This window comes from Malaclemys terrapin, chromosome 5 (genome assembly GCF_027887155.1).
Source record: "Malaclemys terrapin pileata isolate rMalTer1 chromosome 5, rMalTer1.hap1, whole genome shotgun sequence".
NCBI classification, from domain to species: Eukaryota; Metazoa; Chordata; order Testudines; family Emydidae; genus Malaclemys; species Malaclemys terrapin.
In genome coordinates this window covers 3,395,708-3,420,121 of record NC_071509.1, presented here as the reverse complement: position 1 = coordinate 3,420,121, position 24,414 = coordinate 3,395,708, and the positions used below count along the sequence as shown (strand labels likewise).

The window sequence follows — 24,414 nt, the reverse complement described above, 5'->3', positions numbered from 1 at the left end:
AAAATAGTGTTGCCCTTGACCTGAGCAGTTAGCCAAATATTTGCAGCCTTATCGGGTTGTTTGTGTTAGGGTGATAAATTGGTACAAATCAGGTAGTCCTTTGGTGCAAGCCTGTTTAGTTACACAGCATGTACCCAAAGTCGTGGTTTCCTGAATACAGTAGGAACAAACAACCGCAGGCAGTTCCCTAGCTCACAATTTCCAAGCCTGCCTTTCCCAGCCAGTCCTGTGTCCCAGAGCTCTGTCTCAGTTCCCTCTCATAGCAACTCATCACTGCTTTTCTTTCAGTCTTCTAGCTTTCTCTGTGTTTCCTGATTGGCTTCTCCTGGCTCCTTGCTCAGGTCTTGCAATGGGCCCCAGTGCCTTGGGCGGTGACTTCCTATTGTTTACAGTAACCACTACATAAAGGAGCTTATTTGCATCTTCCATTTAGCTAGAAGGAGAGGTGTCTAAAATGCCCATCAGCTTGATGGTGATCATTAACACCTTGCAGCATAATATTATGTGTAAGGGACCTCTACCATTCTGCTTCAGACTTCAGAGCATGTCACTCACTAGCCCCCAATCCTGCCAATACTCGTGCACACACTTAACTTTACCCCACTCATGTATGTAAAATTAAGCATGCTCATACATGGTTGCAGGAGCTGAGCCGTAGACCATAAACTTATCAGAGCTCCTGCACCTTGGCTTGTCATTTACAGCAGCAGAAAGTGGATATAAAATGCCACCCTTGCAGGTGTGGGCTGGATGCCTGCAGGGGTTGGTGTGGGAAGTGAGGGCTAGGTGTTCCCTGGGGCCAGTGTATCCGTGGGTGGGTGGTTGGTTGGAGGGGGGATCCTTGGTGCTGGGAGTGGGTGATCCCAGAGGCTGGTGTGGTGGCTGGGGGCCACTTGGGGCTAATGTAGGAAGTCAGTGCCCAGCTAGGTCTGGTGCTCTCTGGGGCTAGTGTCTATGGGGGCTGGGTGCTACCCTCAGCCTGGTGTGGGACTTGGGACCCATGAGTAATCCCTAAGCCTGGAATGGGGATGGGGAGGGTTAATGCACATCAAGGCTAGGGGTTCACTAGGCCTTGAGCTGGGGTTAGGGGCCCCTGGAGGTTGGGTGCTCCCTAGGCCAGGGACTGGGAGGCCCATGTGCAATCAGTGTTCCCTAGAGCTGGAGAAGAGACTGGGGGTATTTATGGGGTCTGGGTGCTTGTGATACTCCCCAGGGGTACCAAGTACCTCACCACCACCTGCCCTTAGTGTGAAGCAGTCTCATTTGTGTCTGCTGCTCCCTGAAACCACCAGCCTCTGGCACCACAAGAACTGCCTTCCAGGCCTCCCTCTCTCTACAGATAGCGACAGGCAGTCAGGGAGCGTTCTCTGCTGCATCCAGCCCCCTTCTCCACTGGACACTCCCAGAACTACCAGGGCTGCTGTTCCCAAAGGGACCGTGCCCACCAGCTTGTAAAATTTAGCTTAGCACCAGCACTTTGCTTAACACCATGGCACTGAACTAGTTCTAGAGTGAAAACAAGAAGTTTATTATCAAAGAACAGAGATTCTAGTGACAGCAACACACACAGTGTCTTTGTCCTTTGTTCACACATATTTGTTGGCAGTGACAGTGAGTAAGAATAGTGGAAACAAATGGTAAAATGTAAATAAAATCATAACCTAGTTTCCAAAGCCTAAACCTAACAAACAACTCAATACATCTGCCCAAAGAAATCTGTTAGTCTTTAAGGTACCACCGGACTCCTCGTAGTTTTTGTGGATACAGACTAACCCCGCTACCATTCTGATACTTGACGCCTAACTAACAAGTTACTCTCATGTCTAACAAGTTTCGGAGTGGTAGTCCTGTTAGTCTGTATCGGCAAAAACAAGGAGGAGTCCGGTGACACCTTAAAGACTAACAGATTTCTTTGGGCAGATGTATTGAGTTGTATTTTCTCATGTCTAAACAAGTTTCCTCTCACCCAAAGTTCTCTCCAACATTTTCAACCAGACCCCTTTTTCATAAAGCAAAAGTGCTTTCCTTTGTCTTGCTCAGGGACAGGAGCTCATGTGTCCCCTTTCTCCTCCCAAATGTACTTAAGCAAACCTTTGATCTGCACCTCTAGATGTTTTTTTTCCTCTCCTGCTGATAACAGCCCACCTTAATTGATTAGGCTAGTTAGAGTTGGTATTGCAACACCCATTTTCTCATGTTCTCTATGTATATATATCTTCCTACTGTAATTTTCACTGCATGCATCCGATGAAGTGGGTTTTAGCCCACAAAAGCTTATGCCCAAATAAATTTGTTAGTCTCTAAAGTGCTACAAGTACTCCTCTAGATAAGATTCCCCCCTACCCAGTGTTTCTCTTCCTATTAGATCCTTTCTGCATTTTTTTCTCACAATCCTTACCAGGAGGAAGGAAAATAATTGTTCTTCTTAACCTCTGAAGATCGGACAAGAAGCAATGGGCTTGAATTGCAGCAAGGGCAGTTTAGGTTGGACATTAGGAAAAACTTCCTGTCAGGGTGGTTAAGCACTGGAATAAATTGCCCACGGAGGTTGTCGAATCTTAATCATTGGAGATTTTTAAGAGCAGGTTGGATAAACCCCTGTCATGGATGGTCTGGATAATACATGGTGCAGGGAACTGGACTAGAGACCGCTCGAGGTCCTTTCCTGTCCTGTGAGTCTATGATTCATTTGCATTCAGTGCAGCCTCCTGTGGGAGCCCCATTTTGAAGGGGAGGATTCTGGGCTCCCAGGTAACCAGAGCCGCAGAGACACCTCCCGCCTGCCCAACACCCACGTGCCCCTTTGCTGCTGACTGACCCCTGGGGACGGACTCCAAGCACGGCTTTGGCTATACCCCTCACGCGGTCTCTGTACTGCCATGTCAGGTAGGCTGCTGCCAGCACCAGGCCGGACATCAGTGACCCCGCTGCACCCCAGGGTAGAAAGAGGTTATGGGGTCACAGCACTCCCGGGTGACCCCCCCGGGCTGGGAGCGGGGCCTGGGGGTCCATGGGGGCCAAGTGCAGGGTCTAGTGGTCCATGGGGGCCAGGCATGGGGGCTGGGGGTCCCACGGGGCAGGAGCCTGGCCTGGGGGTCCAGCCGTAGGGTGTGGGGGTCCATGGGGGCCAGGTGCCCCATGGGGCAGGAGCCTGGCCTGGGGGTCCAGCCGTAGGGTGTGGGGGTCCATGGGGGCCGGGCGCGGGGCCTGGGGGTCCATGGGGGCCAGGCCCAGGGTCTGGGGGTCCATGGGGGCCGGGTGCCCCATGGGGCAGGAGCCTGGCCTGGGGGTCCATGGGGTGTGGGCACAGGGTCTGAGGGTCCAGGTGTGGGGTCTGGGGGTCCATGGGGGCCGGGTGCCCCATGGGGCAGGAGCCTGGCCTGGGGGTCCATGGGGAGGGATGGGGGTCTATGGGAGCGGGGGCTCATGGGGGGGATGGGGGCCGGACGCCGGGGTCCATGGGGTGGGGGCCCACGCGGGGGCGGAGGTGTGGCGCTGGGGGAGGGGCTGAACGCGGGAGCCCGACCCACAACGGCCGCCAGCGCCCCAACCGCCCACTCTCCACACCCCCGAGGCCGTTGACGCGACCGGATTCGCCCCTTCTCCCCCAATCACCAGCCTCGAAATAAAACTCAGCTCTGCTGGCAGACCCGTCTCCCTGTAATTCCTCCTCTGGTTGGTCAAATCTAACGTTGAGCGACAGCGGCTTCATCCAATCGGACTACACCTTGAGCGGTGGAGGCGTTCCTGTGTAAACTCCTTTTCCCCACGCTCCCCAGGATACCCGCCCCCTCCCTGGCCCCACGTGGGAGACGCGCTGAACTAGTCGTGGAACTCGACCGTGGTCCATTAAGCACCGCCCATATGCCTCTTCTCCCTTGTCTGCATAGGTGGAGCGGTGGCGGAAAATACCAATGAAATGGCTCTCGAGGCGGGAGTTGGGAAGCGCAGATGGAGTGACAGGCCTGTAGGCCAATAGAGAGCGGAGTATGGGTGATGCGGCCTAATAAGGATGAGAGGCAGGCATGAGGGAGAGGGGCGGGGCACGTTCTGAGCAATGGGATGCAAGAGTCTGCCCTACGGAGCCAATGGAGAGGCGGGGCCGGGGGGAGAGGGTGGGGCTCAGGGAGGCGGAATGTACGACAGCCACGTAGGCCAATGGGGCGAAGGTGTGCGCGCGATGCGCCCAATGGAGAAGAGGGGGCGGGCCCTCGTGCAAAAGTGCAGGGAGAGTGACAGGCACCTCCGCCAATGAGGCGCGGGGCCAGCCTGCAGAGCCAGGGGAGCGCTGGAGGGTAGCGGTGTGCGTGTGGCAGCGGAGCAGCGTGTGCGGCCTCGGCGAGCGGAGAGGCCCCTGCGGCGCAGGCGGAGCCCGGCCAGGTGGGTACCGCGCGGGAGAGCGGGGCCTTGGTCCGCCAGGTCCCCTGGGACCGCCCCCCCCGGGATCCCCCGGGAAATGCCCCCCTTGGCTGGGCTCTGCCCCCCCCGGCTCTTCCCCGCCCCCCCCCGGGATCCCCCGGGACCGCCCCCCCCCCCGGGCTCTTCCCCGCCCCCCCCCCCGGGATCCCCCGGGACCGCTCCCCCCCCCCGGGCTCTTCCCCGCCCCCCCCCTCGGGATCCCCCGGGACCGCTCCCCCCCCCGGCTCTTCCCCGCCCCCCCCCTCGGGATCCCCCGGGACCGCTCCCCCCCCCGGGCTCTTCCCCGCCCCCCCTCCCTCGGGATCCCCCGGGACCGCTCCCCCCCCCGGGCTCTTCCCCGCCCCCCCTCCCTCGGGATCCCCCGGGACCGCTCCCCCCCCGGCTCTTCCCCGCCCCCCCTCCCTCGGGATCCCCCGGGACCGCTCCCCCCCCCCGGGCTCTTCCCCGCCCCCCCTCGGGATCCCCCGGGACCGCTCCCCCCCCCGGGCTCTTCCCCGCCCCCCCTCGGGATCCCCCGGGACCTCTCCCCCCCCCCCGGCTCTTCCCCGCCCCCCCCTCGGGATCCCCCAGGACCGCTCCCCCCCCCCGGCTCTTCCCCGCCCCCCCCTCGGGATCCCCCGGGACCGCTCCCCCCCCCGGGCTCTTCCCCGCCCCCCCTCGGGATCCCCCGGGACCGCTCCCCCCCCCGGGCTCTTCCCCGCCCCCCCTCGGGATCCCCCGGGACCTCTCCCCCCCCCCCCCGGCTCTTCCCCGCCCCCCCCTCGGGATCCCCCAGGACCGCTCCCCCCCCCCGGCTCTTCCCCGCCCCCCCCTCGGGATCCCCCAGGACCTCTTCCCCGCCCCCCCCTCGGGATCCCCCGGGACCTCTCCCCCCCCCCCGGCTCTTCCCCGCCCCCCCTTCGGGATCCCCCGGGACCGCTCCCCCCCCGGCTCTTCCCCGCCCCCCCTTCGGGATCCCCCGGGACCGCTCCCCCCCCCGGGCTCTTCCCCGCCCCCCCTTCGGGATCCCCCGGGACCGCTCCCCCCCCCGGGCTCTTCCCCGCCCCCCCTTCGGGATCCCCCGGGACCGCTCCCCCCCCCGGGCTCTTCCCCGCCCCCCCTTCGGGATCCCCCGGGACCGCTCCCCCCCCCGGGCTCTTCCCCGCCCCCCCTTCGGGATCCCCCGGGACCGCTCCCCCCCCCGGGCTCTTCCCCGCCCCCCCTCGGGATCCCCCGGGACCGCTCCCCCCCCGGCTCTTCCCCGCCCCCCCCTCGGGATCCCCCGGGACCGCTCCCCCCCCCCCGGGCTCTTCCCCGCCCCCCCCTCGGGATCCCCCGGGACCGCTCCCCCCCCGGGCTCTTCCCCGCCCCCCCTTCGGGATCCCCCGGGAAATGCCCCCCTTGGCTGGGCTCTGCCCCCCCCGGCTCTTCCCCGCCCCCCCTCGGGATCCCCCGGGAAATGCCCCCCTTGGCTGGGCTCTGTCCCCCCCCCGGCTCTTCCCCGCCCCCCTCGGGATCCCCCGGGACCGCTCCCCCCCCCGGGCTCTTCCCCGCCCCCCTCGGGATCCCCCGGGACCGCTCCCCCCCCCGGGCTCTTCCCCGCCCCCCCCTCGGGATCCCCCGGGAAATGCCCCCCCTGGCTGGGCTCTGTCCCCCCCCCGGGACCGCCCCCCCCGGGCTCTTCCCCCCCCCTCGGGATCCCCCGGGACCGCTCCCCGCCCCCCCCCTCGGGATCCCCCGGGACCGCTCCCCCCCCCGGGCTCTTCCCCGCCCCCCCCCCCTCGGGATCCCCCGGGACCGCTCCCCCCCCCCCCCCCGGGCTCTTCCCCGCCCCCCCCCCTCGGGATCCCCCGGGACTGCTCCCCCCCCCCCCCCCGGGCTCTTCCCCGCCCCCCCCCTCGGGATCCCCCGGGACCGCTCCCCCCCCCCCCCCCGGGCTCTTCCCCGCTCCCCCCCCTCGGGATCCCCCGGGACCGCTCCCCCCCCCCCCCCCCGGGCTCTTCCCCGCTCCCCCCCCTCGGGATCCCCCGGGACCGCTCCCCCCCCCCCCCCGGGCTCTTCCCCGCTCCCCCCCCTCGGGATCCCCCGGGACCGCTCCCCCCCCCCCCCCCCCGGGCTCTTCCCCGCTCCCCCCCCTCGGGATCCCCCGGGACCGCTCCCCCCCCCCGGGCTCTTCCCCGCCCCCCCCTCGGGATCCCCCGGGACCGCTCCCCCCCCCGGGCTCTTCCCCGCCCCCCCCTCGGGATCCCCCGGGACCGCTCCCCCCCCCGGGCTCTTCCCCGCCCCCCCCTCGGGATCCCCCGGGACCGCTCCCCCCCCCGGGCTCTTCCCCGCACCCCCCCTCGGGATCCCCCGGGACCGCTCCCCCCCCCGGGCTCTTCCCCGCCCCCCCTCGGGATCCCCCGGGAAATGCCCCCCTTGGCTGGGCTCTGTCCCCCCCCCGGGACCGCTCCCCCCCCGGCTCTTCCCCGCCCCCCCCTCGGGATCCCCCGGGAAATGCCCCCCTTGGCTGGGCTCTGTCCCCTCCGGGACCGCTCCCCCCCCGGCTCTACCCCGCCCCCCCCCCTCGGGATCCCCCGGGACCGCTCCCCCCCCCGGGCTCTTCCCCACCCCCCCCTCGGGATCCCCCGGGACCGCTCCCCCCCCCCCGGGCTCTTCCCCGCCCCCCCCTCGGGATCCCCCGGGACCGCTCCCCCCCCCGGGCTCTTCCCCGCCCCCCAGGACTAGCCCTGTTCGGTGAGCTCTGCCCCTTCCTCCTAGGACCAGCCCTCCTGCCTGGGATTCCCATTGGTGTCTGCCCTCCCCTACAGCCTCCCCACACATGGGGACCCCCTTGGCAATCTTTTCTGTGAATGTCCGCTTGACCCCAGGTGCCACTGGAAATGGGTGGGACAGGAGGGGACGTGGCATCCCTCGGCTGCCCTGTCCAGGACTTGCCCCAGAGTTGTCCCTTAGCAACCTACTTGCTGCTTTACCTTTTACTTCCACTCCTCCGCCCTGTCTGTGAGCCTCCCCTCAAACCAGGCTGGTCACCCTAGAATGTCGCTGTGACAGGGGAGGTCGTCATAATCCTTATCTAGTTCAGTGGGCAAAGTGGGTTCCCTCAGTAAGCGCCTCAGACAGAAGGAGAGTGAAGCTCCTGGTTTGGCTGCCGATGCCTAGGCCGGGAGCCAATACTGTGGGGTCTGGTAGAATTAGACCCCCAACTTACTCTCCCTGCCCCCTACCCCCAGGAGTTTATTAAATGGCAAGGGAGCCGTCAAGTAGCCCGTGGGGTTCATGTCCCAAGAACATGGTGAGCTTGGGTACTTAAAAAAAATCAGCCTAACGTGGTGATGTCTCTGCATAACCTTTGAGGAAGGGGCCATGGTTGTATGGGTCCTGGCGGATGGGCTCCAACAGGGAGGGGTTCTCCGGGTCTCCTGCTCTGTGACGTACTTGTGAGACATTCTCATGGACTCCCCATGAGATTTAAGCAATCCGAATGATTTCCTTAACACACACACACCTAATTAATTCTTTACCTCCAGGGTAACTCGGGAGCTGCTGCTCTCCTGGCATGTTCTCTTTGTAATGGCTGAATGGGAGCCACTGGGGACAGTAAGAATCCATGTCCGTTTTGGTTCTCTTTGCCAGGCCTTTGTGGTCTGGAGCTGTCAAAAAGTTTTGAGTTTCCTCTTTCTTTCATCTCTCATAGCCGGCACAAATGGGCTTGTGTGCTGGGCACGATGCGGTGATTGATTAAACATTATAACTAAGCACAATTGGCTGTGACTAAGCCAGAGGCCAGAGAAAGCTGCCTTGGCCCATATTATTAGCTCCTCGTGGGATCCCTGAGAAAGTAGCATGTGACTGGTGGCTTTAACTGTGCTCTAGGGTGAAAAGGGATGAAACTAGAAACGGGATGACGCACTGTAGTGGGACTGTCAGGGCAGTTAGCAATGTGTCCTCCCTTCTTGGTGGAGGAAGGACAGTCAAACCTTTGAACTCACAATCTGGCATATGGGTCCCCTAGGATGATTTGATCTCTTTTTAACCACCTTGAAGGTTCCTCCAAATCTTAATCTCCCTGCAGGAGCCTTTTGGGGCAGGACTAACAGACTCAAGGGTGGAGGTGGGAAATACTACAGTAGAACTGTGAAAGCTGCTCCCCGATCATCCTGTCCGCTGTTGGGCAGCCATCTGTCTGTAGCATGCCACTTGCAGCCTAACGCAAGAACTTGGCCTCTCGGAATCAGCGCCAGAAGTGATGTACTATACTTGCTAGTTCAGCATAGGGTTGGGTGATGGTGGTCTGATGAATTAATAGGGATCTGCTCTCCCTGTAAAAGGGCTTTCTCCACCCTCTTCTCAGGAGGCGCTTGGAGCTCTTGGGATTTGCTTCCCCTTCCCCAAAGAATGTTTCTGCCTTGTTCCTTCAGCCAGGCTGTGACCTGATCATAGATTTATATGGGCTTAACAGAAATCCTTTATTTAGTCCAGTTTGGGGGGTATATCTGAGAGTCCTGTAGCCCTGTCTTCTCATGTGACACTGGGTGAGAGCATGCGTCGTGCAGAACCCGGGAAAGTAAGTTGGTCGCTGTGCTGTCTGCTGGCATATGTGGAGATGGACTGAGGTGTTACTGGTCAGTTCCCCGCACCAGTATTTCTCAGGTGGCCCCGTTGGTTTCTGCAGAATCACAGCTTTCATTGAAACTTTCCTAGGTTTTCTGGGTGAAAAGAGAACCACAAATGGGACCGGTTGCAGGGCTGTCTGCCTGCGTCGGCAGACAGTTGGAAACAGCAGCCCTGCGAGGTATGTCATGCCCCCGTAGGACACTTAAATGTCAACGTTCACTATTTCACTGGCGGTAACTTCAGCAGCAACCTCTGACGGGCTGACCTGGAGTACTAGCACGTTCTAGTCCAACCGCGGCCATATGCACGGGCTCACGTTAAGCAAACCAGATAGACGCTGAGCAAGGTTGCAGCACTGGAAAAACGAAGCTCCTCAATGTTTTTCGTCTAAGATACTGTCTGATTTACCTGGGGTAGTGTGAATATTGCTGTGTGAGAACTGCAGAGCACAGCTGATGTGTGTGCATTCACAAAGCACTGTCCTCTCCTGGATGGAATTGCAACTGGACTACCACGTGTCATAGACCTTGTAGCGTTAACAGCTAATGGAACTAGGGCTGTCAAGCGATTTAAAAAAATGAATTGCGCGATTAAACGATAGGATACCATTTATTTAAACATTTTTGGGTGTTTTCTACATTTTCAGATACACCTCTACCCCCATATAACGCTGGCCTCGGGAGCCAAAAAATCTTACTGCATTATAGGTGAAACCGCGTTATATCGAATTTGCTTTGATCCGCCGGAGTGCGCAGCCCCGCCCCCCCCGGAGCGCTGCTTTACCCCGTGATATCCGAATTCGTGTTCTATCAAGTCGCGTTATATTGGGGTAGAGGTGTATATTGATTTCAATTACAACACAGAATACAAGATATATGTGAAAATATAGAAAAACATCCAAAATATTAAACAAGGGAATACCAATTGAAATGTATTAAACTGTGCGATTAAAACTACGCTTAATGGCGATGCATTGGTTTGAGTTCATCGCGTGAGTTAACTGCAATGAGTCGACAGCCCTAAATGGAACCATTGCTGTAGGAGCAAGGACGTTGGGATTGCATCCCCACTGCCATCGTGTGGTTGCACTGAACCGTGCTGTGCAGTGTAATGACTAGTGTAGGTCAAACATTACAGGCCTGCTAGAATGGCTCCCATCTGCAGAAGGAAATGAACCTCCTCACCCAGTGAGAATGCCTTGCTGTTCTGAGAGCTGCACACAACCGAACGAAAAGGTGCCTCGCAGTGGGGGAAGCAGATGCCTATAGTGGAGGCCCAGAGCCACGTGTCCTGCCAGGCCTACGTGCAGTGAGTTAGCGTGTTCATCGGGACGGTGTCAGACTCGGTATTATCAGTTGAAAATATCACCTACTCCCCTGTCCTCTCTGTGGAGTTCCTTGTCTGGGAGCTTCTGGTTTCCAGCTGAAGGCTTTGGAGTGCTTTATTGAGCCAGCACACGCGCTGCCTCTTGAAATGGTACCACCACAAGCGGGTGTGCGCCTCAGAGGAGCAATCTCAGTAAATGACGTTCAGCTGCAAGCTTTTTCAGCAGGTTACCAGACAGCCACTCGTTTTGAAATATCTTGGTGCAGCTCTAGTGCCAGAACTTCCTTTTGTGGGTTTCTCCTTCGCTTTGCCTACGTGTGTCTGCCAGAGAAATCACGGAGAGGCTCAAAAGGCAGAAAGACCAATGAACTTTTCTTGTAGATGAGAGCAGTATTCATGAGGAATGATGCCTGGTCTGCGGGCAGGTCTTGTGCAATTATCACCCTCCCCCCTTCCCAGTCTCTCCATATCCCAACTAATCTTGGCTAACAAACCTCAGTGTGCCAGCCCTTGTCCCCTCAATCCTGAACCACAGCACTCCCTGCTGTTCCACTCCTTGGCTCCCATCCACAAATTTGCCGGTGCACCTCAGCTTTCCTGCTCTCCATGTCCTGCCCCATCCCCTCTCTGCTGATGCACCGCAATCTACTACAAAGCAAAGCAAAAGAAACTAACTTTCCAGTGTCTCTCTCTGCCGCCTGATCCTGCCTGCAGAGGCAGATCCACTGACTTTCGGGAGTGGGGCTAATGCTTTTACATTGCAGGGGGCTGTGGAAACCTAATTCACACAGGGCTCTGAGATTCAGTGATGGAAGGTGCTGTAGACTGGCAGAGTATAATTAAAGCTGCGTAAAATTCTGAATGGGACACAATAGACTTGGTGCCTTAATGTAATTATCCCGCTTTGGAAAGGGGCCTGGACGTTGGGGCTAACAGCTTTTCATCTCAGGACGTGGGGTCTTCAATGATCATCAGTGGCTGTTTCAATCTTCACCCAAAAGACAACCTATCCTGCACCACAGGGACCCTTGCTACCTGCTGGCCAGAGGTTTTGGGATTGAGTCAGAGGGCAGAGCACTTCCTACTGAACTGCCAGCCCCACTTTCTCCAGAATCATGTCTGTCTTATTGTGGGGAAGAACAGGGTCAGTGACCAGACTCCATGCTGCTTAGCTCCGTCCTTGCCTTGCGTGTTTCAGGTATTTGTTCCATGCCGGCTCTTCAGGTTCCACTGTAACGTGCAGTGACAGGTTGTATATTGGTATGAGAACATCATGGCCAGTCACACACAACTTCTCTCTCTGGCTGAACCTTGTGGCTCCTGGCTGGTCAGGTGATTGGGACAGCCAGCTGAATCTGGTGCATGCTGGCGTTCGGGCCTGTTGCTCTCATGACAGTGAATGCCATAGTTCAGGTTGCAGGAAATCTTTCCCTCTGTGTTCACTCAGCTGCTCGTAACTTTATATAGATCCTGGGTTGAGAATGTCTAGACTTGGAAGGGTTAGATTGTTATCGGCAAATGTCGGTCAATGTCGATTTCACTGTGTACACTCACACTGATGAAAAAAATTGCCCCTCTGTATATTTCGATCACCTACGGCAAAGTAAGAAAAATGGTGCTTGAGAACTAATTAGCATTTGAGTTAAGGATATTTATTTGGTGTATTTTGACATGTGATATTGACAGTTTGTGTTTTAAGTTAGAAAGCTTTAGCTTTTTGAATCACAACATTTGCTGTCATTAATCAATTCATGTCTGAGCCCTCCATAATTTCCCACAGCTGCGCACATTGAAATTGATCAAAATAAAAAATGCTTCAAAATAAACATCGATATTGCTGGTCGAAATTATAAAAAGTAAAAACTGAATTCTGCCAAGCCTAAAAACATCCATGCTTCGTCTCAGCCCCAAAGGGGTCTTTGTGTGTGTGGGAAAGCGTGGGGGGGATGAGGGGGAGAGAGAGATATATGCTTTGACTCGTAAGAAGAAATATTTTAACTCTCACCGGTATGGTTACTGGAGATGAGTAAAGGAATTCTAGTCATTTGCATGAGGTGATGTAAACAAACTATTATGTTACTAGTGCTCCTGTGTTAGCAGTGGATAGGAGCCCAGATCCTGGTGCCTTAACTTAGGCCTGTAATCTCTTGGTCCTAAACCGAGTGGTGACCCTTAGAAGGGGAGCAAAGGGATGTGCTAGACCTGGAGCCGGGTTTGCCTTGCAGAGACAGGAATGGCAGCCCATCAGGTTGGGCGGACCTTGTGCCAAGTGGTCTCGGATTCTCGTGAACGAGGGCAGAGCTGGGACGCGCTGCCTGGGCACGTAGATGCTGCAGAAATAAAGCCCCGAAGGCTGTCAGTGTTGGGTTGCACGCTTGTTGTCACTTGTCTCGAGGCTCCAGACCTGAAACCATTGTGAGCACTGGCGATGGTTTGTCTGATTGGACCTGGATTCTACAATTCGCTGCTGCGTCCAAAACTGAGGCAGACTAAAGCTTTGGAAGGATTTGAGCGAAGTCAGTCTGTGACGTGGCTGGTTTTCCTCCCTCCCCCCTCCTGCTGACGCTCCCAATTCATTTGGAATAAAATTTTTATCCAATGTCTACTAGCTCCCCTCCCCCCGAAGACCTTAACGTGGCGCACCACGCTTCGTACTGAAGTGCTGGCAATGTGAGCCGTTCCTCTCGGGAGTGTTGGAATAGATTCCCAGCCTCGTGTTTGGGTGGGCTTGTGTGCGCGCAGGCTGGCTGGCTCGAGCTTCCTGCTAAGAAATGGTGCCCAGGCCGGCAAAAACTCTCCACAGACGCCCCCTCCCCCTTTATTTTAATGTGTGTGACTTTGTTTCCCTATGAGTCCATTCAAAGAGGATATTTAAAGAGACACCATCAAGCTTCAGGAGTCCCGGAGATTTGGCAAAATCCACTTAACTTTTCATGGTTCTTTTCTAAACAGATACTTCAAGGGGACTTTTTATTATTTGTAGAGAAAAACAGCGGCACCCCAATGCTTGTGAGCAACGCTCAGTGCACGGTGAAAGAAGGACAGTTTATCTCGTATGCACAACGTGATCTTGAGCTTTGTTCCAGTTACACGTGATGATTTGAGGCTGGCCACAAGAGCTGGTAATGTGAGCACTAAGCCAGGGGGGGCCAGCCAGAGCCTGGGAAGGAGCCAGAATTTACCAATGTACATTGCCAAAGAGCCTAGTAATATGTCAGCAACCCCCCCATCAGCCCCCCTGCCTGCTCCCAGTGCCTCCTGCAGCCCTGCTGATCAACGCCTCCCCCTCCCTCCCTGCATCTCCTGATCAGCTGTTTCATGGCGTGCAGGAGGCTCTGGGGGGAAGAGGGAGGAGTGAGGGCATGGCAGGCTCAGGGGAGGGGGCAGGGCCTGTGGCAGAGCCGGGGTTGAGCAGTGAGCAACCCCCCCCCACCCCTCCCCGGCAAAGTGGAAAGTTGGCGCCTGTAGCTCCAGCCCCGGAGTCGGTACCTAGACAAGGAGCCGCACGTTAACTCCTGAAGAGCCACATGTGGCTGCAGAGCCACCGGTTGGCCACCCCTGCGCTAAGCCATTCACCTTTGGGTCACCAATCTGTATCCAGCCCGGGTTGGCGGTGTCACTGAAGGATGAAATTCAAGTTCCTGAACCTGCCTGTCTGCTCCTTACCGGCTAATGCATGTTTTCCTCTGGCGTGGATAAGAGAGAGTGCCTCAAGCAGGCTGTTTCTGGAATGCAGTGCCACTGGCAGCCCTGTATGCTTTAATGCAGATTGTGGGGAAGGGAATGGTAGAGCGGCAGCGTGGCCCAGTGGATAGGGAACTAGCCTAGGATTTGAGAGATCTGGATTCAGTTCCGTGCTTTGCCACAGACTTCCTGTGTGACCTTGAGCAGGAAGCTTTGCCCGTGCGTCAGTTTCCCCTCTGTGCAATGAGGATAATAGCGCAGGGGGTTGCAAGGATGACTACATGAGACATCATGAGGTGCTCGGATGCTGTGGTGATGGAGCCATCGAAGTACTATAGATAAATACGGAGGGATGCGTACTCAGTAAGGCCCTGCCCTGCTAATGGGAGGGGGGGGTGATCTTTAGTGGTAATTGGCTGGTACATAAGTACAGGGCTATTTTGAGAGTGGGCTGATTGCTCTTTATCTGGAGAACATGTGGGGGGCTCTTTTCACCGAGATGTCACGTCTCGGGGGAATTCTGTTTGCAGGGTGTTCTCTGGGTGCTTGTGGGGGATGTGCTCCTATGCAGCAACTGCGCTGGGCTGTTCCCGGTCTCTCTTGCTACGGGGCACCTGCTGGCTCTGCCGAGGGGCAAGTGGCTTTTTTTCGGGTAGATTCATCGATTTCAAGGCCAGAAGAGGGATCATTGTGATGATCTAGTCCAGTGGTTCCCAAACTTTAACAACCTGGGAACCCCTTTCACTAAAATGTCAAGTCTCGCGAACCCCCTCCTGAAAATGAATATTTCCAGGGATGTTCTCCTTTATCTGAGTATAAATTACAAAAGCAGTGATCTTGGAAATATAAAATGTGTTTTTATGACATGCTTATTACACACTATTTATTATTTATAATTACAGTATTTTTATTACATTATGAAAACGGCACCACTCTTCCAAGATCTCATCTTCGTAGCTTGTATCACTTTGAATAAGCCTGTTAGAAGACAAGGCTCCCATGTTTCAACAAGGAGTATGAGATGTGAACCAGCAGGAAGGTATTTAAGAAGCCAGCTCAAAGAGTTCCTCCTGCACAAGCATTCAGGTCTTGAGCAGTCCAGGCAAACAACACATGTTACAACAAAGCTTAAACTTGTTCTTCGTAATATTTTAAAAACAAGACTAGCTCCTATTTCATTTTAAAAACAGCAAAAAATATCCACCTCCCTTTCCATTTCTTATAAGGAGTTTTGAAGTTTATATCTCCTCAGTGTGATAGAGATGCTTGCATTGATTTGCTTAGCTCTTGGAAGTCCAGGGGCTCCGGGCTGTTGGCCCTGTGATGGGGTCCCTAGGGACAGCTCTGTCCGCCATTAGGGAATTTTTCCCCAAGAACCCCTGTAACATTTTGCGAACCCCCAGGGGATCACGAACCCCAGTTTGGGAACCACTGATCTAGCCTGACCTGTCTGATGGAGGCTGGAGTACTTCCCCAGTGACACCTGCTGCTAGTAACTAGGGTAGCAGGGTTCAGTACCGGGCCATTCTGATGCAATCCCACAGCTCAGTCCCTGGCAGCTTCCTTGGGAGTGTAGACGAGCAATGTTTGTTTATGGGCTAGAGCACCACTTTGATTACAGCATTTGTTATTTTATGCTGCAGTGACACTCCAGGAGCCTCTTTTGGACCCAGGACCCTGCTGCGCTGTGAGCCGGACAAACGCAGTAGAAGCCCTTGTCCCACACTCAAGGCTACAATGTCATTTTACCCTGTAGCCAAATAGTACTGAAAAGCTGTCGTTAAAGGTTCTGAACATCGACCAGCTCTGCTAGGTCAGACTTTTAAACTAACACCATGCTTTCCAGGCCGGCCTGTGGAGCTCACGCTAACTCGGTGTGGGGAGGAATGTGAGACCACCGTATTCTGCTTTGGAGGGGATTCTGACCTGCTGTGGGCTGCCACATATCAAAAGCCGATTAAAATGGCAGCGTGGGGAGGGATGGGCGTCCAAATCCGAGATTGAAACGGGAGCTAATTTCTTGGCAGCCTAAATTCTGTTTTAAAACCATTGCGGATTCCCCATCTGTTCTGCTGACGTAAGCCGCGGCAAACGTTAGTGCCGTTACTTAGCTAATGGGAGAGCAGCTTGGGGGTCACTTAGGTAAATGACACGATATTCTGAAATCCTTCAGCAAACTGGAGAAGGAAACCAAATGAACATGGAAGAGAAATTGAAATGGAAAGAGAGCTGGGGCAGTGACGGGTTGCAGACCGGCCATGAGTTTGTTTTGAAATGCAGAGAAGTGTCGTTTTGGGCTGTGTATGAAGAGTCGTCATGCCACGGAGCAGGGCACTGATAACTCCTCAGTGTACGGCACTGGTGAGATGAATGTTCTAGGTGCCCAAGGACCAGAAGGATAGGAGGTGAGTGGAGAAGCTAGATGCACAAGTGATTTCTTTTTATGAAGAAAGCTCAGAGGAACTAAATCTGTCTAGTTGACAAGACTAGTATTAAGGTGCGCGCCTGGGAGTATTACAGTGCACTGCAGGGGTTTGAAGGGCATAGGCTCTAGGGAAGTGAAGAATTCCATAGGGGACTGGAGGTCTTGTCTACACTAGAATCTTTCTCTCTCTCAATTACTCCCTGTTCTAGCACTGGTGCCGCTCTGCGGATGTAGATACACCACGATATCATCTGGACCCGTGTTGGGGGCACGGCCAGATGAACCCACGGCTCAAATGCTGGTGGCTGTCTACGTGCACTCTCCAGCTGTGGCTATGGGTAGTGGGGCTGCATCAGGCTAATAAACATCTAGCATAGCCACAGGCTGTGTGGGTAGAAATTTGATTAAGCAGAGTTGGGGGGAGTCCAGGGTGAACATGCCTCTACAGGGCGTCAGGCTGTGTGGAACAGACTCCTAGGAAACATGGTAGGAACTTTAAAACTCTACTCTAGAGAGCCCTTCTGCGGTGATGGTTGGGGCTTGGGGGAGGGAGATGTAATGGATTTTTTTGGATGTGACTTTTTCAGCTAAAATGTGAGTGTTTGAAGCCTGAAGTATGTTGTACAGCTGGGGTGGTATCTACTGGCCAACAAAACGTTTGCTAGAAAACCTTTGCTCTTGGATGCGAAGGCGGAGAGCTATGCGAGTATCCAAAGAGAGGAGAGCTGGGTTTTCTGTGTCTAAGTTGAGTTTCCTTTGGTAAATGATCAGCCAGCGTGCAAACACAAGGATTCACAGCGCTATTTATAGAGCTGGGTGGTGGGATCCCTAGCCCAGCCCAGCCCCCAGCCCCTGGGGCATAACCCTTGACATTCCCCACTGACTGGCTCTAGACCCGTCTCTGTGGCTGTAGAATGTGAGCACCTCCTTTGGCATTTAAAACCCCAATGAATTAGGCCTCATGACACTTCTGTGGGGGTCCATGTTCTAGCTTCACTGTACGGAAGTGGAATTTGAGATGAGAAGTTAGGCAGCAAGGCCACACAAAGTGGCAAAGCCAAGCCTAGAACCCATGTTGAATTAGCACCACGTTCTGTGCCGCCTTTCTTTCTTTTGCCTCTCGGGAAGGGGCAGAAGACTCCCCATCCCATAGATGCCCTGATATGCCGTGCACAACATAACATGCTGGAGCAAGAACTTTGCAACACCGGGTGGGATGGGGGATCCCTACTCCATTCCCAGGGTTGGCTTCTGGTTAGGCAGCAGTTGGGGGGATGGGTTTTGTAGTGCGTGTCCTTCATCATCTCTTGGCTTGGAGTCTCCAGCTTCCCTGCGTGCCAAGTGTGGCTAAGATTCATCAGGGTGGAGTCACTTTTGCTTGTTCTCATGAGTTTGGTCTTGGTGCGCGGAGCAAGAGCAGAGCGTTTAAAGCTTCTCTCCCAGGCAGCGGGGATTGCGCTAACAGCGGGACGCTCCTGGGTATGTTGTGCCTTCGCTCTGAGCAGGTAGCGGCAAGCAGACTTCAGTATATTTTCCATCTTAGTCACTGATTGCCAGGGAAGTGAAGTAGCTGATGAGCTGGGAAACTTCGTTCTCCAGTGTCGCAAGAGCCCCTCCGCAGGTAAAGGGGAGCCGCAAAGGATTTAAAAAAGGATCTAGCGCGTTGCATGCACCGGCGGCTCCGAGCATCTTTCCACTCCCCCTACAAGCCCCTTCGGTGTCACTTCCCCATCCCACTCTGGCAGGGACTCCCTACAACCCCCCTCCCCATTTCAGGGGCTCTGCAAACCAAAGCGCCCACCAGTATTTTTTCTTGCTGGGAGGTAAGTCACTCTGGTGGGGGGTGGTCAGCATTTTAGACTTTCTTGGGAGCATGGGCAGAGCTGAGATGGGGGGTGTTAGTGGTTGTTATCAGCTGGTTCTTTGAGCTGTAGCCTATTACAAAGGTGGCTGAAGCTGCTAGCTCTGCTAACCAGGGGCTCTTTGGCCCCCATTTTCCCCCTTCTGTTTTTCTGATTTTTCACCAGACTCAACAGGGTTTTGCCCATCGTTGCCTAGAGCGTTCCCTGGAATTGACTGGACGCAACGTTCAAAAGTTATCACCTTACAGACTGATGCTGTCAAGGTGTGTAGGGCCTTGCTTTGCTCGGCCAATGAGAAAGTGCATTTTCTGGCTTCTTTCTGTATCTTAGAATTCAGGATGTCTGGCTCTGCCTCTCCCTCGTTTTGCTGGAGAACTTTTGGGGGTCTTGGAGGATGTGTCTTATAAGCGTTCGCCACCTTAATTGAAAAGGTTGGGAATGCTCAGTGACTTGTAGGGACGAGAGCTATGATCTGGAGCTGTGGTAAGCACAGAGAATACATTGTGTTAAGCTGAATTTGATGGTTCTGTGATAATCAGTTGCGAAGAGGCAACTTGGCTAACGAAATGGGAATGAAGTGTCACCTGGAGCGGCCCAGACAAACTGCTCAAGCCTTTGTATCCCTCAAAAAGAATAAAAAATGGCACAAGCCCAAATTTTTCTGCGGGTCATTGAAGGTGGTAGGGTTAAGATTGTCAACATCGTAACCGGGGGTGGGAGTCTCTAATACACAATTGCGGTTTTTAAAAAGCAAGCATGAAAGTCAGAGAGTGCCAAGTCCTGGTTGCATTTTAACAGACACAAGAAAGCAAACAAGCCTTGGGAAGTGCAGTGGAAATGCAGTGCTAGCCCCTCAGACAGCTTTAACTGGGCTTTTATACAGTGGCTTCCGTATTGGAAGCACTGTGGAGCCGTTAACTATAGCTAATTCCCATGATACCCATGTGAAACGGGTGAGGAAACTGAATCAAAAGGTAACGGGGTAGACTTCAGCCTCTCCTGCCTCCTAGCTCTTTGGTTGTTCCCCAGTTCCTTCCACTTTCATTCTGGCCTCTTCTCCCCACCCAAATCATGGACCATCCATACGGCAGCACACCGTCCACCTTGACAGTGGGAAAGCCCTCTTTCCTCTGTGTGCAATACCCACTGCCTTCCTCTCCCCACTGCTCAGCTGGAGACTGTCCTCCTCTGGGCCTGGGTTAGTTCCTGTGGCCAAGTAGGATTGGATGGAGACATGTACCTGGGAGTCAGAGTTTGAGGCCAGAAGGGCTCATGGGATCGTGCAGTCTGACCTCCTATATGGCCTCCCACATCACCTGCAGACTAACTCAGCAACAGGATTTAGACCAAAGAATTATAGCCCTCAGGAGACTCAACCATTCTGTGCTACGGACAGAGAATCGGATGGACCAAGGGGCAGATACCCAGATAATTCCAGCAAGTGACCTGCACTCCACGCTGCAGAAGAAGGTGGAATACCCCCGAAGTCCCTGCCAATCTGCCCTGGAGGGAGTCCTTCCCAGCCCCACAGATGCTGATCAGTTCAACCCTGAGCATGTGAGCAAGAACCAGCCAGCCAAGCCCTCAGGAGGGACAGAGAGAGTTCAGTACTGCCTCAGAGCACTGGCCCACCCCAGTCGGTGTCCTGTGGCCATCGCTAATACTTCTGAGGAAGGAGACCTCAGCATCTTCATTCAATACCTGTGTTTAGTTTCTTGAAGTATAACTTAACATTTTGAGGTTTTCCCATGTTTGCATGTTCCTGAGCCCCGCGGTATTTTGATAAAGGGTGGCCTTCTGGTTAAGGTGCTGGAATGGGGCTGGGACTAGGGGGTCCTGGTACCTATAGATTCCTTGTCTGACCTTCAACAAGTCCCTTAATCTACCCCGTGCCTCAGTTTCCCCAGCTGTAAACAGGAGTAAGAATCCTTACCTTTCTCTTGCTGTCTGTTGAGATTGTAAAATCTCCAAAGCAAGGCTAGTGTCCCACCATGCCGATGCAGCACCTAGCACAGGGGCCCTGATCGTGGTTGGGACAACTGCAACAGAAGTGATTTACAGTCTTAACCCCCCCCCCCCCCCCCAAATTTGTGTTCTTTGGACCCGAGAAGCCGGCATAAGTCAGACACTGAATGGCTGCGGTGTCTGGTGCAGGGCTGTGAAATGTCTTCCAGGCAGTTTTTCCAGTTCCTTTTCTCCCTCCGTCTTTCCCAGACAGCTTTAAACCTCTTGAAAGCTTTCTTCATTGTACCAATTCCCGACGGCGTGTAGGTGGGGATCTGGCTGGTGAGTAAGTCCTAAACACGTACGTGCCTCTCCGAACACAGCAGAGCTCTGTTTGGCAACTTTCGTCTCTTTAAAACGTCTGACACCACTGTTGTGGCTCACATCAAGCCAATAATTGTCTCCATAAAATGCACACTTTTGTGCTCTTTAATTAACCCGTAGTTTCTGCTGACATCTGCAGCAGCGTTTTCCAGAGACACCAATCAACACCGTGTCTTCTCACATTCCTGTTACAGCTCCCCGCTGGCTAAAGTACCCAGATAAGTGATAACATCTAAGGCTCCGCTGCTGCTGTAGCTTTGGTGACATACTTGCATCAGCATTGTTTATTGTGTAATCCACTATTCATGGCTCGGTCACCCTCTAGTGGTGAGACCACTTACAGAGGTTTGAGTCAGCGCCTGCCTCTGAGCTAATGGACCTCCTTCTTTTTGATCCTTCAGGCCAACTATTGAGCCGTGCAACGTTCCAGCTGCTCCAGGACAAGTTGGCTGGGGGCTGGCGTCGGTGCACGCGTGGAATTGCATAACACCGACAGTGGGCGAGTGGCAGATAGCTCAGGCAATAGAGATTTGTGCTTTTAGATCCAAAGATCCTGAGTTCAAACCCTGCAGATGCAACCAGGGCGTCCTTACAGTTGGATTTTCACATAGGTAGTTCACATGGCCTCTCCAAGCGCTGTCTCAAGATTGCGTGCAATGTCATGAATCAGATGGGGAATGTCTTGGGTCTTTCCAGGCCAAAACGCTGGCACCTTGGCCCCATCAATATGCAAACACAGCAGTTTCTCAAGTCTGTTCCTGGTTTGGTTTGACATCTTCTCGAACTTCATTAGTAGCACTGTGGACACTTATTGCACCCAATCCTTGTAGGTGTTTAGCAGGCAGGCTTTGCTCACAGATCAGTCCCTCCTGATCCTTTTTGTTGCTCTTCCCTAAACTCCCTTCCACTTGTATGGCACTTGCACACTGTCCCGTGCCTTTGGCACCCTGCCCTTCAGGCTCTATGAAATGGAACTGGTTTGAGGATGGAAACTGACCGTTCTCCTTGTACCATGTGGGTCATCGTGTTTAGTCTCCCCATGGGCATGCAGGATGTTGCAACTGTTCACCTAGAAGCAGAGTCTGTCAAGGGAATCCTGGAGGGGGAGAGCTATTTTGCACCAGATTAAGATGAGGGAGGCGGCGGCAGGGGCAGTGTAGGCCAGTGGGTGGAGAACCCTGCCTGCTGGACCACATATAATCCCCCCAGGGAAGGGTGACCTAGTGAGGGATATTGTGATTGGGCTGTTGCCTTGTTTTGTGTGATCTCTACTCTCCGGGGCTTTATATGATTAAATAAAGAAGAGCATAAAAGTTGGAAGAGTATCAAAGCATGTGTGTTTGCTGACTGCTTCACAGCTGGTGCATTCCTGAGCGAGAGTTCAGCTGTAAACCAGAAGCTTCCCACATATTGAGTGGCGTTCTGGGGGATGGGGTTCAGGGGAGAGGGTCTGAAGGGTCAGCGTTGCACCCAGGGGGGGCTAGGTGGCTGGACAGCAGGTTCCAACACTGAGGGATGTCGATAGGTCTGTGTTCTGAGAGAGCACCCAGGGACCCCAAGATCGGGGCAGTGGCTGGACTCGGTGCTCGCTCGGATCTGTGACAGAGAGTCGCTGCTTAAACCAGAGAGCTTGCCGGGCAGTGTTTTTGCAATGCAGTCAGGGTGTGAGAACGCTGTAGCAGAGTTTCAACAGACCCTGCGGTTGCAGTTCTGCTCTGGACTGTCTGATAAATAACACATGGGGCAAAGTTTACATTTAACCTGGCGTAGCATGGAGACGAAAACTACAGAAATAAATCTTGGAAGTGCTTCTCCAAAGCTGAAAAAATGCTCTAAACCTGCCCCATCTAGAACAGAAACTGCGGCGGTTGGTGCTTGGGACTTGGCAAAGTGGAGATTTGGGGGCGGGGGGCGGAGATTGCTGCATGTGACCGTTGACCTGGGAAGCGATCCAGGTTGGCGGCTCTGCGGGCTCCTGGCTCAGTCTGCTGAAGCGATCGCACTCAGGCCGTACAGAGGTGGAAGAGGAGGAGAAGAACTGCTTTGGAAATGTTGCCTAGCAAGACCATCGGAATCCAGGGAAAGATGAAGAGATGGCAGAGGAGCAAGGAGAACACACGCATCAAGAAACTTGGCGACGTTGGAATGAAAGGTAGGAAGTGTTAGCACTCGATTCCTCCTGTTCTCTTCTTCTTGCCCCATATGACTTTTTTCTCTGGGGAGGAGCAGGTGGTATGCAGCTACCTAGACCATGGGTGTGAGCTAGCCTCCGTCACGCTGTCACTGGCCCTTTGTACGGGACAAAGTCCTTGCACAAACCCTTAAGTTAACTTTTGTCCATCCTGAATCGGATGTGGGGCATATTCTGAGCATCCTTCTGATGGGATGGCCTTGGGGTGACAGCACAGCACTGGGGCCTGCTGGGATAGCTGGCTTCTATTCCTGGCTGTGCCACAGACATGCTGAGTAACTGTACATAGGATATGTCTACACTGCAATTAAAAACCCGTGGCTGGTCCATGCTGCTGGCCGGGCTCGGACAAAGGGGCTGTTGAATTGTGGTGTAGATGTTTGTAAGGTGGGAGGGTCCCAGAGCGCAGGCTGCAGCTCGAACCCAGGCAGTTAAACGGCCCCTTAGCCAAAGCCAGCTGTGGATGTGACATAGCAGTGGAGACGTACCCTTAGCCTCTCTTTGCCTCCATTCCTCCATCTGTAAAATGGGAATATTGCTAACCTGGGAAAATCCTGCTGTCTTCACTGGGACCAGGATTCGTCCCTACTATTTTGTAAAGGGCTTTGAGATCCTCGGGTGATAAGTGCTTTCTAAGCGCAAAGCATTATTAGCACCTCGGAACAGTGGTGGGCTCTCCAGAACTGCCAGGGATGGTGTGGGAAGGTGAGGAACGGAGGGGGGTAAGGGTGAGGGGTTGGGCAAGAGTCCTGAACAGCCTGGGTAAGGGAAGGCACAGATGTTGGACTTAGCCCGTGGCATCACCAGCTAGGCCAGTAGTATTAGTGCTTTGGGTGTAACAAGTACTGCAGACTTGGCGTTGTGGAGAAGGGGCTACCTGCTTTCCTTTCCAGAAGATAGCTGTGGTTTTTCTTTTAGCAGCAAAGAGCTGTATGAAGCCACTAAATGCTGCACTCTGATGGACCCTAATGGTGCTTTCTTCTCTCTCTCAGAACTGAGTGTGTGACATACCTGCCATGCAGGGCTGAATACAAATCCCACTGAAGAGTGCTGGTTCCGTTTTTTATCAGCGTTGGCAGGAAGGAGACCTCTTCTAGAAGCAGGAGTTTTACTGGCTTCCGATGGACCTTCTTGATGTGTTGGGCTCTCTCTGAAATCAAGTCAGACCGTACGGTGCAAGTTGGCTGAATTCAGCTGTGTGCATTGGGAAGCCGCCTGAGCAAGCATGACCTGGCATTGAGACCACAAGCAAAGGAATCCACCATGGTGTGACCTTAAGCAAGCCCCTGGCAAGAGGCAGAGCTGCTGAACTGGCAAGAGTTGGCTGGAGCTGGAACCCTGGGTTTTGAGGGGACGCGGGTACCAGAAGATCAGACTGTTGATGAGAATTAAAAAGCCCTGGCATTAGAGCTCTGGGGCTCCTTCTGGCTAAAGCCTGGAGCTGAAGTGCCAAGCGATAAGGACAGCAAGAGGACTGTGAAGTAGAGCCCTGGAACAATGTGCGCAAAGCTGCCTGATGTGAGATTGCATCTGAAGTCTGATGGGGGGGGTGCTATGAAACCATTGGGCCAGATTCTGGCCTG

General features: G+C 54.7%; 1 protein-coding gene across 2 annotated transcripts in view; it reads left to right on the top strand.

Annotated features, from left to right (window-relative positions):
* The first annotated feature begins 4,271 nt into the window (after positions 1–4,271).
* Positions 4,272–24,414, top strand: part of PAIP2B (poly(A) binding protein interacting protein 2B) — a 43,507-nt gene continuing 23,364 nt past the window's right edge. Inside the window, exon 1 of one of the 2 annotated variants that reach the window (XM_054029427.1) lies at positions 4,272–4,380. The gene's annotated coding sequence lies outside the window, so the exon portion shown is untranslated. The remainder of the gene's footprint in view (positions 4,381–24,414) is intronic. The other variant, XM_054029426.1, reaches the window with a different exon arrangement.